This window comes from Bombina bombina, chromosome 9 (assembly GCF_027579735.1).
Source record: "Bombina bombina isolate aBomBom1 chromosome 9, aBomBom1.pri, whole genome shotgun sequence".
Classification (NCBI taxonomy): Eukaryota; Metazoa; Chordata; class Amphibia; order Anura; family Bombinatoridae; genus Bombina; species Bombina bombina.
Window position 1 is genome coordinate 55395316 of NC_069507.1, and position 18226 is coordinate 55413541.

An 18226-nucleotide genomic window follows, 5' to 3' on the forward strand; every position below is an offset into this window, starting at 1 on the left:
AAAAGCACCTCTTCCAGATACTCTTTAATTCAGCAAAACAGTTGATTCCAAAACTGTGGAAATCAACCAATATCCCCAATTTGAATGACTGGATATCAGCAGTTGAAAATACTTTCCTATTGGAGAGATTTCACTTTTTAAAATTATGCAAATTAGATTTCTTCCAAGACATGGGGCCTATCTATCAACATGTCAACCGCAAATACGCCAGAATTCCGCATAGTAATTGTTGCAAGATTGATCTGACCTAGTTATCAAAGCCTACAGACTGGCAAAAGTTGAAATTTGTGACGTAACATACGATCTGCCGGTCTCGATCCGGCACAGATCGATGCTTACATCATTACAGATGTTCTGAATACACATTCGGCTCTATCTGACACTTTTCCAGGTTATCAAACTTTTAACAGGTACGCTTGCGGCTATTTGGACGCATCGTACCTGGTTTTCAATCCGCCACCCTGGAGGCCACGGATGCCATAGAAATCAATGGGAGTCTGAAAGCAGTGAAAGCTTATGTTCGATGCTGCAAGACAAAGAAATATAACCCATTGATTTCTATGGTAGAAAACAAGTAACGTTTACACCTAACACCCTAACATAATCCCCGAGTCTAAACACCCCTAATCTGCCGTCCCGACATCGCCGCAACCTAAATAAAATGTATCAACCCCTATTCCGCCGCTCCACGACATTGCAGCAACCTAAATAAACATATTAACCCCTAAACCTCTGGCCTCCCACATCACCACCACTAACGAAACCTATTAACCCCTAAACCGTCAGCCCCCCACATTATCATAAACTAAATTAAGCTATTAACCCCTAAACCTAACAAGCCGCTAACTTTAAATTAAAATTACAACATCCCTATCTTCAAATAAATTTAAACTTACCTGTAGAATTAAAATAAACTATTTAAAACTATTAATTAACCTACCCTAACTATTATCCTACAATTAAATTAAACTACCAATTAAATAAAATAAATTACATATTAAAAATCCCTAACCCTACTCAAATTATTTAAATATACTATTAAACCTTATTAAAAGTACTACATTACCAAACAAAAGTTAAAAAAACAAACACTAAATTACTGAAAAAAAACACATTAAAAATAAAAAAGGATTACACCTAATCTAATAGCCCTATCAAAATGAAAAAGACCAGACCCTAATCTAAAAATAAAACCCACCCAAAAAACCCTTAAAAAAAACTAACACTAACCCCGACGATCCATTTACAGTTCTTGAAGTCCTGCTTGAAGGATCCATCCAGCTGGAAAAGTCCTCATCCAGGCAGCAAGAAGTCTTCATCCGGGCGGCCTCTTCCCTCTTCATCCAGCCGGAGAAGTCCTCATTCAGGCGGCAAGAATTCTTCATCCAGACGGCATCTTCTATCTTCATCCATCCGGCGCGGAGCAGGTCCATCCTGAAGACATCCGGTGCAGAGCATCCTCTTCATACGGTTGCCGCCATATACTGGAACTTCAATGCAAGTGACGCCATCCAAGATAGCGTCCCTTGCATTTCAATCAGCCAATAGTAATTAGAGCAGGATGGATGAAGATAGAAGATGCTGTCTGGATGAAGACTTCTTGCCGCCTGGATGAGGACTTCTCCAGCTGGATGAAGATGGAAGAGGCCGTCTGGATGAAGACTTCTTGCTGCCTGGATGAGGACTTCTCCGGCTGGATGGATCCTTCAAGCGGGACTTCAAGAACTGGATCGTCGGGGGTTAGTGTTAGGTTTTTTTTAAGTTTTTTTTGGGTGGGTTTTATTTTTAGATTAGAGTCTGGGCATGTAAAAGAGTTAAATGCCCTTTTAAGGGCAATCCCCATACAAATGCCCTTTTCAGGGCAATGGGGAGCTTAGGTTATTTTAGATAGGTGTTTTATTTGGGGGGTTGGTTGGGTGGGTTTAACTGTTGGGGGGGTGTTTGTATTTTTTTTTACAGGTAAAAGAGCTGATTTCTTTTGGGCAATGCCCCGCAAAAGGCCCTTTTAAGGGCCATTTGTAGTTTATTGTAGGCTAGAGGTTTTTTTTATTTTGGGGGGGCTTCTTTATTTTGATAGGGCTATTAGATTAGGTGTAATTCTTTTTTATTTTTGATAATGTGGTTTTATTTTTCTCGTAATTTAGTGTTTGATTATTTTTGTAACTTAATTTTGTTGTTGTTGGTAATTTAGTACTTTTAATAATGTTTAATAGTATATTTAAATAATTTGAGTAGGGCTAGGTTTTTTAATATGTAATTTATTTAATTTAATTGGTAGTTTCATTTAATTGTAGGAAAATAGTTAGGGTAGGCTAGGGTAGGCTCAAATAAATTTAAACTTACCTGTAAAATTAAAATAAACTATTTTAATTTTACAGGTAAGTTTAAATTTATTTGAAGATAGGGATGTTGTAATTTTACTTTAAAGTTAGCAGCTTGTTAGGTTTAGGGGTTATAGCTTAATTTAGTTTATGGTTATGTGGGGGGCTGACAGTTTAGGGGTTAATAGGTTTAGTTAGTGGTGGTAATGTGAGAGGCCAGAGGTTTAGGGGTTAATACATTTATTTAGGTTGCAGCAGGGTCAGGGAGCGGGGAGATAGGGGTTAATACGTTTATTTAGGTTGCTGCTATGTCGGGGAGTGGTGGGATAGGGGTTAAACATCTTAGTATAGTTGCGGAAAAGCCGAATAGATGCAAGATCGATGACTGCTAGTTAACAACAGTCCAATGCTCATCTCCCCGTACTTGGTCTGCGTCTTTTTGACGGCATTTTCATAAATAAGGAGAGCGTATTGAAATCCGCAGCCACGATGTTAGGCGATGTTAGGCTAGCGTATTGATGCCGGCGAATGCAACACAGTTGACGGCTTGATAGATATCTCCCATGATCTTCTTTTGGGAGTCATTTGTAAACTGGAGCTGATTTATCATATCATATTTATCCTTCCACATTTTCTGCCATTTCCAATTTTCCAATAGAAAACTCAAATAAACGGATCGGTAGATGAACACAACTTTTTTAGTTGTTTGATTTCTTTTTCCTTTTCTTTTTCTTTTCTTTATTTCTTTTCTTTTGTTTAGCTAATTCCTTTAAAATTGTTACTAATCTTTGATTGTTTCGCTTGGGTGCTGAGTGGACATTGAGAGAGAGCTCAGAACTTTAAGAACTTGTCTCACCGCCTAAATGCTCTCAAGCCCACAAGTTTAGACTATTTCAATATGGTACTTTGAAACATACGGACTTTCCTGTATGGTGAACACGTATAATTTTCAAAGGAATAATATATCACTCTCTATGAATCTTGTGCTACTTTGTTGATTCTTATCTCTTTTGTATGAATATAAATCATTGTACTATGTTTTCTCTAAAAGCAAATAAAGATAATAAAATAAAAAAACTCTAGGTGACATAGCGATCCTGTTTACCGCCACCGGCCCTATCTGCCCCTGACACAGTCACAAGTACAGTCCCAGTTGCTGCAGCCCACAAGGTAATCTACCCTTTTCCTGTTAAGCCAGTAATTAGAAATGGAGATCTAAAGACAAGGTTAACAACTCAGACTCTCTCCTTGCTGAAGAGATTGCTAATAGTAAGAGTACTTTCCAAGGTACAAGTAGATATCAAAGTAGTGCATTGGTTCAAAAAAGAACCTTGTCATGCAGAGAAAAGTAGATTCAGATTCCATGGTGGAGAAATAGGAATCATAATTCTAACTTACACCTGGACAAAAGTATGATCCTCAGGAAGTTTAGCCAACTTCTCATGAAAAAGAACAGATAAAGCAGAAATGGTTTTATCTTTTAGAAATTTGCAGACAATCCCTTATCAAGGCCATCCTGAGAAAAGCAGAAGGAGTCTAGGAATCCTATAGGAATAGCAAGAAAACCTTATGCAAGAACACCATTAAGAAGTCCAGTAATAAATTCCTTGTGTTACAGGCTTTCTGGCCTGCAATAAAGATTCAATAATCGAATCTGAGAAATGCAAGGGAGAAAAAAATTGTGTCATGAGGAGAGCAGGTTAAGTCCCCTGGCTATGCTGTACTGTCAGAATACCTACAAATAGCCTCTGTGTTCTGTGTAAAGTCACTTACCTTACGCAGCACTCCTCCACTGACTTACCAGGCATGTCAATCCATGCCAATGCAGCTGTAGCAGTATACGGTAGAGAGCCCATCCAGTGCAGGTATTGAGTACTGCAGAGAATTGCAGTAGGAAATATCTGAGTCCCTCTAGGGAAGGCTAGGGATGAGTCCTGTGACACCTGAGGGTAGTTATGGCTGAAGTCCCATTAGGGAAATGCTGTGTGCTGTGAAGTTTCTCCTCTATTTTTTTTGTAAATGATACTCCCTAGGAACTCTGGTTTTCACATAGGTCTGAGCTCACAATTTATAATCCATAAGCAATTAGCAGGAACAACCTTTATTCTCAACCATCTCCTACGAGGCCAAGAACAAAACTAATAGAGAGAAGGGAGGTGGGAGGGATTTCAAGCTCCGATATGGGTTCTTGACCTTCTTCTAGTGGCTAGAAATATATCCCATATGTCAAGGAGGATTGTGAACATCGTCATTCTACAAAAGAATACCCTCCGTATAGCGTAGTTTACACTCAAGCTAGAGTGATAAATAGCGCTCCACTCAAAATCTAGCTCAATGTATGTTCAGTAAATATAATAAGGGTTTATGTTTAGGAAGAGTTCAAATAATAGATATGAAACCTAAGTTTCACAGTACGTTCAGTACATTTCTTACAATTGCTAATCTCGCCTGAGGAAAGGATGTTGAGACAGGCGAGAAAGGTTCAGCTAAGCTGGCGGATATTGTTTAGAACATTCCCAGGGGATGTTTCCCCATTATAATATATCTTATAAAACAGCTTACTCCCATGGAACATATGTTTGCTATGCATGCGATCAGCATTGTTAATTAAGAACAAAAAAAATAAAAGCATTTTGTTTTTAATATTTTTTATTGTGAGATGAGCAAAGCATTACATACATAAATAAAAATAAATTGTACATCGTCAAATATCAAGAACAGTATATATGCATAATTGCCTGAGTTAACTGCATAATATTCTAAACACAGGAAAATAAGGTCCATTGACCAAAGTTAAGAAAGGGCTAATATAACTGTTCCGTGCGATGGTGGGTTCATGGAATGGTGGGAACAGAAGGTGAGACTAAACCAATATCTAGTAAGAAAAGTCAGTCAGCAAGAATAGCCTGGAATGGGGTCCCCTCTATTTATTCTGGAGGTTCTTTGGGTCTATCTAATCATTTTCCATTTATCCCAAATCAGAGAATGCAAGAGTGGTTTGTTGTTTTGGGTAAACATTGGATTATTCATACACTCTTAATAGTTCAGTATCTTAGTAACTTCGCTCCACATTGGGGGTTTGGTTTGTTTCCATAGTCTGGCTATGGATAATTTGGCTGCCATAAATATATATTAACACTTAACAGTTCGTTGTGAGATGAAGATGATTTGATGTCTAGGTGAAAGAGAATATTTTGCGGTGAGCTTCTCACCAGGGGATCCAGGCTTGCACATTTAAGTGAAAGTATTTTCCAGAAGGGTTGCAGTATTGGGCATTCCCACCATATATCTGCTGGTGCCCCCACCATCCTGCACCCTCTCCAGCACATAGGAGAATTTGCAGGTGAGATTTTGAAAAGTCTTAGAGGTGTAAGGTGCCACTGGGTACATATTTTGATATATAGCGCTATCAATGTGATACAATGAAGGGCCTGGCTGGTGAGTGCAATGGCCTTGGACCACTCATCCTGTTCCGCATGGAATTGGAGATCTCTCTCCCACGCTATAATGTAAGCTGATTTATAGAGGTTTTAGCATATCTCTATAGGTGACAGAGAGCGCCTTGGGGACTTTAATCATGTTTACCCACCTTTTCTCCCAGTTAGTGGGTTCTCGAAGAGGATGGTCTAGAAACCCCCATGATCTCAGTAGACTGCAAAATCTCCAGAACTCAAACCGTAGGAGTTGCGGCGGGTTATAAGTGGAATTAAACTGTGTCAGAGTGAATAAGCGCCTGTGTAGCAACTGGTACACTTTTGTATTAAGGGTTTGAAATATAACAAAAATCCTTCAATAAATAAAGGATGTGTTTCTCTTTTGTAAACTAAGCAGGTAATGGTAGTTTAAATTACCTGAATAGATACTGTGAGATTGTTACTTTTGAAATCTTTTAGTAAATAACATAAAGGTTTGAGACAGCTGAGTAGGTATAACTTTTAGTCAGGTAGAATTAATATTGAGATAGCAATTCAAAGGTATTGAAGTCAAAACCTGTCTTCACGCACACACACAGACATTCTAAAATATATACAGTTCCAAGCAATCCAAACCACACAAACAATATATCATAATTGGATGTTCCAAACTTTACTGATAGTAGTGAGCAGAGTTTGTTGCGGTTTTATATGGCACAACTTATACTGAATTAGGAACGTAAGTATAACATTGCTGCACAGAGTAAGTCAGTTCAAACGTGAGGTAAATTTGAAGATACAAAGCAAGATAAGTATTATCCAGATAGCCAACATACAATACCCCACAAAGATCCGATAAGAGCAGAGCTAAGCAGTGACCGCCGATGGCGGTGAGAAGCTGTGTGTGCGCGGCTTGGTTTCCGGAACGCTGAGGATGTAGATCCGGATGCGTATGAATCTGAAGACGATGTCAGGTAGAAAATCCTCAAGGGAATCAGCTGTATCTACAATTAGCAAGTAGGAATGGCACAAGGAAGCAAACGTAACTGTGAGCTTCAATATTCAGGCAATGAGTGTTGAAAGTTACTGCCCTATAAAGGAAAGTTAATTAGGAGGGAGGGGATAATCCTAAAAGGAATATCACAGATCCCCCCAGTCAAGGAATCACCTCAGGGGATTCCATCCGAGGTTTCTCTGGGTAACGACGGTGAAAAGCAGTAACCAGACGAGGTGCATGTATCTCAGTAGACCTTTGCCAAGAATTTTCCTCCGGACCATAACCTTTCCACTTTATTAAATATTCCAGCTTATGTCGTCTTACTCTGGAATCAAGAATAGACTCAACTTCAAATTCTTCCTGATTCTCCACCAAGATAGGCGGGGGTCTTAGATTAATACCTTGATGGTCTTTAGCAGAATAAGGTTTAATGAGAGACACATGAAATGTGGAATGTATTTTATATGAATCAGGCAAAATGAGTCTAACTGCGTTCTGGTTGATGATCTTATCAATCGTAAAAGGTCCTAAAAATTGATTGGCAAGTTTTTTACATGGTATTTGCAACTTAAGGTTCCTGATGGATAGTAGAACTTGATCACCAATTTGATAAGTGGGACTTGGACTATGATGTTTATCATAGTTACGTTTTTGATAGTCTTTTGCCTTTGAGAGAGAATCCTTCAATTGATCTAACCTTTCTTGTAAAGAATTGGTGAATTCTGTGGCACTAGGTGAGTTTACTTCTTTTCTAGAAAGAGATACGGTATTGGGATTAAATCCATAAGTAGCAAAGAAAGGTGACATTTTAAGAGAAGTGGAAACAGAATTGTTGTAAGAAAATTCTGCCATGGGGATATAATCAATCCAATCATCTTGTAAGTAGGTAATGAAACACCTAAGATATTGTTCAAGGGTTTGATTCGTTCTTTCTGTAAGTCCATTTGTTTGGGGATGGAATGCAGTAGTGTATCTACTATCAACTTTTAGTAATATGCATAGGGATTTCCAGAAAGAAGAGGTGAATTGTGTACCCCTGTCCGTAATTATTACGGTGGGTAATCCATGTAATCTCACAATTTGATTCAAAAAGGCTGTAGCTGTTGCAAGAGCGGAAGGTAAACCTTTCATAGGTATGAAATGAGCCAGACGCGTTAGATGATCTATTACAACTAGTATGGTAGTGTGATGTTGAGATTTAGGGAGATCAACAATAAAATCCATAGATATGGTCTCCCATGGTTTATCTGGGATAGGCAGAGGTCTTAAGAGGCCTATGGGTTTTTTATGGGAGATCTTGTTTCTAGCACAAACATCACAGTTTGTTATGTATAGGTAAATTGTGTGGTTCATCCCAGGCCACCAGAAATTTCTTCTAGTTAATTCTATGGTTTTTTGGATTCCCAGGTGACCAGCTAAAGTTCCATCATGGGTTTGTTTAAGGATAGTGTTCCTTAAAGATTCAGGAATGAACAACTTCCTTTTGTAATAATATAGTCCCGTCTGTGGATCTTTATCACAAGATCCAGGTATGTTAGGGTCTTTATTTAGAACCTCAAGTATTTCTTGTTCTAGAGAAGATATAACTCCTATGAATCTTTCTTCAGGGATTACAAACTCAGGGTCATCAGACAGATCTTTTTCATACATTCTAGATAAGGCGTCTGCCTTAATATTGAGTTTCCCTGGTTTATATGTAATTAAAAAATTAAACCGGTCTAAAAAGATGGACCAACGGACCTGTCGTGAATTAAGTGTTTTACTTTTCTTTAAGTATTCTAAGTTCTTGTGATCAGTGAAAATTATGAAAGGGAGATTTGAACCTTCAAGGAGATGTCTCCAATGTTCCAGTGAACATTTTATTGCCAGTAATTCTTTATCCCCTATAGTATAGTTCTTTTCAGCAGTAGTGAGCATTCTTGAATAGAAGGCTATGGGATGGGTTTCTGTTTTATCTTTATTCTTTTGTGAAAGAATTGCCCCAATACCAGTATTTGAGGCGTCTACTTCAAGAATAAATTGTGTATCAAAGTTGGGTAATGTTAAAACTGGTGCATTAATGAATTGATTCTTTAGAGTCTCAAAAGATAATTGAGCTTCCTTGGTCCAAGTAAATCTCTGTTTCTTACTTGTTAGTTGTGTTAACGGTTTTACAATTAGTGAAAAATCTTTAATAAAACGACGATAAAAATTTGAGAACCCAATGAATCTTTGTAGAGCTTTAACAGTTGTGGGAACTGGCCAATTTACAATTGCAGAAACCTTTTCTGGATCCATCATGATTTTATTTGGTGTTATAATATAACCCAAGAACTTAATTTCTTGAACGTGAAAAGAACATTTCTCAAGCTTAGCGTATAGTTTGTGGTCTTTTAGCCTAGTAAGAACCCAACGTACATGTTTCTCATGATCTTGTAATGTTTTAGAATAAATGAGGATGTCATCCAAATAAATTATAACACATACATCCAATAAATCTCGAAAGATTTCGTTAATAAAATGTTGGAATGTAGCGGGCGCATTACTTAGGCCGAAAGGCATCACATTGTATTGATATAGCCCATAACGTGTTCTAAACGCTGTTTTCCATTCGTCACCTTGTTTGATTCTAATTAAATTATAAGCACCCTTCAAATCAAGTTTAGAATAGATGGTGGCGCCATGTAAGCGTTCAAGAAGCTCAGGAATTAAGGGTAGTGGGTATCTGTTCTTTAAGGTAATATCATTTAGTGCTCTGTAGTCAATAATAGGACGTATCGTCCCATCCTTGTTTTTAACTAAAAACATACCTGCTGCTGCAGGGGAAGTAGAATGTGAAATGAACCCTTTGCGCAGATTATCGTCTAAGTAGGTTCTTACAAAAGCTAGTTCGGTTTGAGAGAGGGGATATATTTTCCCATGTGGAACTTGTGACCCAGGTATTAGATCTATCGGGCAATCGAACTCCCTGTGTATTCCTCAATGGTTCTTTTTCCTTGCTTTAAGGAACGTAATTTTGTATCTGCAGTGATTTGACTTTTGGAATCCTCATATAGGTTTGTGAGTGCTCGAAAAAAATCTTGTAGTGAATCTAGGATAGGATTATTACTTTCAAAAAACCTATTAGCCCATGTTCTTGGTTCCCCTTGTAAAAAGGAAATGGTTGTGCATACTTTGATTCTCTCTGTATGATATGTACGTGGTCTTAGAGAAAAAAGTAGATGGCAGGCATTTTTAAAATCCCTAAACTCATTCCTTTTACCAGTAAATGGTTGGGGATAATGAACATGTGGTTCTGGGCTTTCAGCACTTTTAATAGGCAAACAGTCTTTTAGTAAAGCTCTCAATGCAGCAGTTTCTGCTTGCACTTCAGTTAACCCTTTATTTAAATAGTCTAGTTTTTGATATATATTAGTTAACTCATTCTTTACTTCCTGAGGATTCATGTTAGGTTGTTATATAAATAAACCCTTATTTTTTAGGCCTGAATATTATGTAGCAACTGGTACACTTTTGTATTAAGGGTTTGAAATATAACAAAAATCCTTCAATAAATAAAGGATGTGTTTCTCTTTTGTAAACTAAGCAGGTAATGGTAGTTTAAATTACCTGAATAGATACTGTGAGATTGTTACTTTTGAAATCTTTTAGTAAATAACATAAAGGTTTGAGACAGCTGAGTAGGTATAACTTTTAGTCAGGTAGAATTAATATTGAGATAGCAATTCAAAGGTATTGAAGTCAAAACCTGTCTTCACGCACACACACAGACATTCTAAAATATATACAGTTCCAAGCAATCCAAACCACACAAACAATATATCATAATTGGATGTTCCAAACTTTACTGATAGTAGTGAGCAGAGTTTGTTGCGGTTTTATATGGCACAACTTATACTGAATTAGGAACGTAAGTATAACATTGCTGCACAGAGTAAGTCAGTTCAAACGTGAGGTAAATTTGAAGATACAAAGCAAGATAAGTATTATCCAGATAGCCAACATACAATACCCCACAAAGATCCGATAAGAGCAGAGCTAAGCAGTGACCGCCGATGGCGGTGAGAAGCTGTGTGTGCGCGGCTTGGTTTCCGGAACGCTGAGGATGTAGATCCGGATGCGTATGAATCTGAAGACGATGTCAGGTAGAAAATCCTCAAGGGAATCAGCTGTATCTACAATTAGCAAGTAGGAATGGCACAAGGAAGCAAACGTAACTGTGAGCTTCAATATTCAGGCAATGAGTGTTGAAAGTTACTGCCCTATAAAGGAAAGTTAATTAGGAGGGAGGGGATAATCCTAAAAGGAATATCACAGCCTGTTAGGGAAGAGGTCGCCAATACAATTGATACCATATTCCCGCCACAACAACGGATGAGTGTCCTTGAGAGCTGTAAGTAGGCCCGAGAGTGAGTGTATGGGCGATGGGTGAGGGGCAATCTGCGGAAACAAGCGCATTCTATCCCACAAGCGTAGAGCAAATATGATGATGGTGTTTTGGATGTCAAATGAGAACGGAACATGCTTGGATAACCATATGAGATCAGATAGTGAGAGTGAGCTAGGTAGAGTTGCTTGTTCTAAGGCCCACCATTTACTATTGGAGGGTTTAGAGTTCCAGGAGAGAATGTGAGCTAGCCTCGATGCTTCGTGATAGAAGGTTAAGTTGGGAGCGCCTGCACCCCCACTTAAAAGTGTCTGCTGCATAATTCTCGTAGCCACTCTAGGGTGTTTATTTTTCTAAACATATCTATTGCTAACTTGATGGAACTTTCCTATAAGGGATTTAGGAACGGAGATGGGGAGGGCACGAAAAAGGTAAGTAAGTTTGGGGAGTAATTCCATCTTGAATGCCGCTATCCTTCCTAACTAAGAAATGCAGGGTAAGTTCCAACTTTTCTGAAATTGCCAAAGAAGTGGGTAGACATTTTTTTTTTTTTTAATAATAGACCTATATGAGCTGGGGGTTGTGGGTCTATTGTATATGAATATATGTTGTGTTATATGTATGTACAGGTGGCCCTCGTTTTACAACAGTTCAATTTACACCGTTTCAGAATAGCAACCTTTTTTCCCAGTGATGTGACTGCTATTGAAAAGCATTGAGAAGCAGTGCATTTATTAAAAGAGCAAAATAGCTAGTAGGTGGAGCTGTCCGCTTGTGTTGCAGCAAAGCCAAGCAAGCTGAAATTAATCAGTTTAACCAGACCTGAGCTATCGAGCAGATTTCAAAGGAACAAGATCTTCCTGTCTATAAATCAGTCTAGATTGGAATGCATAGAAAGAACTGTTTGCAGAAAAATACAAGTGAAGTCTGTGTTGTGTGATTATTTTATTAGGTTTATAATGCTGTTTAGCAAATGTTTTTGTTCATTTAACTTAGTTTAATTATATATTCTATGGTGTGTGATTATTTTATTAGGTTTATAATGCTGTTTAGCATGTAAAGTCTTAATTTCAAAGCTTTAAAAATAATGTATTAGATGTTACTTATGACAATTTTGAGAGGGGCCTGGAACCTATTTCCCTCATTTCCCATTGACTTACATTATAAACTGGGTTTCAATTTACAACAGTTTCGATTTACAACCAATCCTTCTGGAACCTAACCCCGGCGTAAACTGAGGGCTACCTGTATTATACTGTAAAATACTATATTGTGCATTTAAAATATTTTTAAATAAACATATTTAAGTTTTTGCATGATGTTTTCTTTTTAGGAACAAGATTTCATGTACAGGATAGTAACATTGTATTTATATAGCCGTTACAAGGTTACACTGTACTAATCATGTTTAGTTCTAATATTGTGATCGCACTGTACCAAATGTGTTATATATTAATAACAAGTTTGTTGTTACAGTGCAGCCGCAATATTAGAAGTAAACCCATTCACTACAGTGTAAACTTACTTTGGTTTATATTTAATATTGCAATCACTATTCCAAATCTGTTAAATTTTAATAACGCATTTGGTATAATGTTACAGTGGTAAACGTATTCAGACTCGCTAGAAACACAAGTTATGGAGCAGCGGTCTAAAGACCACTGCTCCATAACCCTCTCCGCCTGATCTGATGAGGCGGACAGGAATTGCCACAATTCAACCCGATCAAGTACGATCGGGTTGATTGACATCCCCCTGCTGGTGGCCGATTGGCCGCGAGTCTGCAGGGGGCTTGTGAGCTGCTGGTGCAATGCTGAATACGGAGAGTGTATTGCTCTCCGCATTTGGCGATGTCTGTCGGACCTGATCCGCACTGTCAGATCAGGTCCGACAGGCATTAGATAAGTAGGCCTCCAAGTCTGAATGATTTTTTAAATAAAGTACTTTATCAAATTAGCTTAGAACAGTACGACACAAATATAATAAAGGAGACAGGAGTCAAAAGATTCTTCTCAACGTTATACTTTCCTACCCAGAAAGAACCAAATGACAAATAATTATAACATTTAAAAAATCAGATCATTTTTGTATGGCGGTCCTACAGGGACACTTTCCTAACCAATGGTTGGTTCAATCGGTACAGGTCCCCTTTGCTAGTTCTACAACTATGGTTCTGAATTCCTTCCTTTAAATATTAGAAACCCACAGCAATATTTCCCCATTAAAATGCAGGTTACTCCCATGGAACGCTCTTTAATCTCCCATAGAACGCTTATATATTCGTTGTGTCTGCGATCGATTAATTGGCCACAGCAGAGAAGGTAACCTAAGTTACAACATGGCGCTCCCATTGTTTTATGCACACTAAAACTTTACACTTATTTTGTCAATATTTAAACGGCTAATGAAACTTTAAAAAAATAAATCTACATGTTATTCTCAGACTAATCTTTTCTTTGAATGCTTCATACTATCTAGCATTTAATTAGTGTTTAGTGTCCCTTAAAATTATATTGAGATCATAATATTGTGATCACGATGTTGCATTTTTCATATTCATATTTCACAATACAGGTAGCCCTCAGTTTACGCCGGGGTTAGGTTCCAGAAGGAATGGTTGTAAATCGAAACCATTATAAATTGAAACCCAGTTTATAATGTAAGTCAATGGGAAGTGAGGGAGATAGGTTTCAGGCCCCTCTCAATATTGTCATAACTAACACCTAATACATTATTTTTAAAGCTTTGAAATCAAGACTTTAAATGTTAAACAGCATTATAAACCTAATAAAATAATAACATAACACAGAATATATAATTAAACTAAGTTAAATGAACAAAAACATTTTCTAAACAGCATTATAAACCTAATAAAATAATCACACAACACAGACTTCACTTGCATTTTTCTGCAAACAGTTCTTTCTATGCATTCCAATCTGGACTGATTTATAGACAGGAAGATCTTGTTCCTTTGAAATCTGCTCGATAGCTCAGGTCTGGTTAAACTGATTAATTTCAGCTTGCTTGGCTTTGCTGCAACACAAGCGGACAGCTCCACCTACTGGCTATTTTAATAAAGGCACTGTTTCTCAATGCTTTTCAATAGCAGTCACATGACTGGAAAAAAAGGTTGTTATTCTGAAACGGTGTAAATTGAACCGTTGTAAAACGAGGGCCACCTGTATTGCGATTTCCCAATTTTGTTTTGCTTATATTTTTTTGATCACGCTGTAGCAAACATGTTATTTATTAATATTAATATTGGACAGACCATTTTTTTATAGAATTCCATAAGGAGTGTGTTTCGGACTGGAAATCCAGTCTAGGCTAGCATATTTTGTATAATCAGTCCCCTAAGTATGCTAATTTATTGCAAGACTGCAGAAAAATCTTGAAAGTAGACTGTTTAGTGTCCCTTTAATCAATAATATAAATTCTTAACAGTTGTGCAATTAACAATTTCATACTGCTACATATTTATTGATCTGTGTATACAGCATGTATTGCTTTGTATATGAATGATGGAATATTTGAGAACAAGATCTTCATAAAGATTAAAAACAAACATCAAAATCAGCTTGTAAGTAAAAAAATAATTTGTCAACAACTGTTTTATTTCTACAACTCACATTTAAACCCTTCAGTAAATGTGATAATTGTGTCCCCTTCCCATTAGAAATGTGTGCCATTTGCCATCTAAATAACCAACCAAAAAGTCATAAAATACACGTGCCAATGTAGGACTCATTTCCATTGAGTCGTAAGCTACCGAGATTGCGACAGCTAAAAGTAGGTTACAGCTTAAGGTTTCCATCAAAATATTTTGCGCAGCGTGGGCAGTCTTTCTTTTTGTGTATGTGTTAGCTAAAGTTGTGTTAGCGCTTCCATTTGACATTGGATTTCTCTAAAATCGCACCTTAACAAGATTGTTGCTATGGTAACCTGACCTGACACAATAAAAGTTACCTTTGACACCTCATTGCCTCTAGAGAGAAAGACACAGGAATTAAGTAGGTCACAAAACAAAGATACAAGATATCAAAACATGTTTTATTTAAGGAAAAACATTTTTTTTTTATTACATTTTTACATATATTGATTTATGTAATATATATTGCTGCCCTAGGCATAGTCCTAGTTGGAATTATGGAAATATATACTTGGTTATATTCTTACATGTAATTACCTACTGATATTTAAATTGGAACATAACTCCAACTAGTCCTATACCTGGGCCAGCAATAAATATTACATATAATACATATATATATATATATTTTTTTTTTTTTTTTTTTTTATTTTTATTGAGGTTATGATATAATACAGAATTTAGATATACATGTGATATACACACCAAGACAAAGTATATGGACATTCTGTGTAGTAGAATAGTCTGCTTTCCTGTAAAACGTTGAATATAATAGTAATTATAATAAAAAAAACAGATGAAACAGAAACCTCTTTTTAGATAGTACAATTCCCTCTCATGCTACATTGAGCCACATTTGGGCCCCAATACATTTTAATTGCCTTTAGGGGGAATATGATGAGCAGTCTTACTAAGTTAATAAAGAAAATAGATGAGTAAAGCTGGCCAATCTTGCTGGGTCAAGTAAAGAAAATAAGGTCAATGCTATAGTGAAATGTGGAGAGTACAAGTAAAAACTGGGAAAGGGTGCGGTATAGACAAGACAAACCGCGTTTTTGTTCTCCCATTCAGGGGGATACTTTATGGGGTGGGGGGGAGGTGATTATTTAAGTGTGATAAGTAGCATAAGTTAATTAAGCAGGCTGTATTTTGACACATGACCTTACACAGCAATCCATGAACATATAAGTCCTTAAGGAAAAGTTAAAGAAGAGCTAATTGTATATAAGATCTGTTGATTATCTGGCGCAATGGAGCCAACCCGTTAACAGCACAAAATAACAATAAGAATTAACCTTTAATCTTCCTGGAATAGGAAGTATATTATGTGGGGAGGGGAAGTAACTTGAGTTTACTAGGGATCAAATATTCCGCCTCAGAAGCAGAAAGAATAAGAGTGGGAGTGAGCTAGGGACATATTGAACTGAGGTGCTACATGCCACATAAGGGTATTAGGGTCGATGTTTCCAGAGTGGACATACTATGTATGGTGTATATTCCCAGCGTAACACAAGGTGGAGTCTTATTTTTTAGGATAAGCGCAGGTCCAGCCTGCTAGAGCCCTAACCTGCAAATGTTGTGAGCATCCATCTTGTACTAAACAATACACGGAAAACAGGATGAAAACTTATATAATACCTAATAAACAAACTTACATCACAGCTCTAATAAACCTTTTTCAGTGCAATACCCAAGCATTATGTAAAGCAAACGAGTTTTTTAAGGCTATATATGGTTGTTCGCCAACCTAAACTTAGATGAAATGAACTCCATAAGAAAAGCTAGCGTGTCGTGCACATGCATTCCAGAGAAGGTCTGTTAGATTCCAATAAACCAACAGAAATAGAGACATTCATGGAAACCATAATACAATATGTATATGACTAGAGCAGTGGATGAACAAAACATGTCAACTACTTGTAGGCTATAGCATACACAAGAGCACCAGCAACTGTAATATGGAACAATCAATTATAAATTATATCACTAGCATAGTCTGAGGTAAAAGCCTGCTGTGTATATTTTCCTTCTAACTGCTCTTTATGTATGGGGCAATAGCCAAAAATCTTTTGCCCTAACTCGGCCGCTGCCAGAGCAAAAATCTGGTTCTATGGTTTATCCCCATGCTGAGTGAGTCTAGTTATGGAAGTAGTATGTGCCAGTTAGAAAATTCTGCGCAGGCTTATAATGAGCTCAAAAAAGTATATGACCAACTCTTATGTATTGTATTTGCTAGTGCTATTTACTTGAGTAGCATAACGAAAGAGAGAGAGATTTATTAAGGCTGCATGGATTTGATTAATTTAGGTTCTCTAGAGTGCTAAATCTGCCTAGGCAGATGGCGTTCTACAGTAAACTGTTGGGGTAGCCTATTTATATACAAAGAGGGCAATAACTATCACTAAATCTACAGCCATAATAAAAAAGTTAAACTAACAAATATACACCCCTACATAGCAGGTTATGGACCTTTTCATAGGGTTATATAAGTATATAGCTCCTTATTTAAGATAGACAAGAATAGCGTATAAAGTAAACAGTCACAACTAGAAAGACCCACCTAGATATATTCAAGTGTATGGAAGCTCCAATAAGGTTTATCCAACTGCAGCTATCAAGCACAATAGAGATCCATAATAACAAAGTTATAACTTATAAAAAATGTTTTAAAGGACAGATAGATAGGGTGCAGCGACCAGGGTTATAGTGTAAAATCTGGCATAGCACAACATACTCACAGGAAACACCACCAAAGTTAAGGAGAGAATAATCATGTTAACATGAGTACCTGTTATCCTGCATCGGGTATACAAGTGTCTTAACTATAGTGATCTGATTAGGGAAGCATACACTATGTGCCTAATATAAACTGGGATAGATAGAGCTAGTGAGGTTTCCCGCCAGTACAGCGCTCTCTGAATGCGGAATGGAGACAAATGCTAAGGAGAATATCGTATTCAATTAAAACTGCATAACATCCTAAGAGCTACATATGTCAGATGCGGTCATATGGTATAGTGCATTAGAACCTCACTTAGCCATTTCAAAATGTCAATAATTATTAAAGTGTCCACAACAGTATGGTTACTGCGATTAGTGGCCTAACCCACTCACTGGCTTTTGTGTACTGCACACTGAATAAACTAATAAGTCTAACCCAAGTAAGGTTGTTACATCGGCTTGAAGCATTTGTAAATGATGTGTGAAAGACCCTTAGACTAGCAAATATTAGCTGAAACATAACTCCTCATGAAGCTCCGCAAGTTGTTCCTCCTGGGTCCCACCGGTAGCTGGGTTGCTGGACAGATGGCAGCGGCAAATGCGCTTCAAGTGAAGCAGTGGGTGTATTAAAAGTCGCCTCCAAGTGTGCGGCAAGCCGATAGCATGGTGTAGTGTGAGCCTGACCAAGTTCATACCTCCAATCGGCTAGTACATCTTGGGCTTTAAAAAGTGTTTGTCTTCCCAATCCATTGCTGG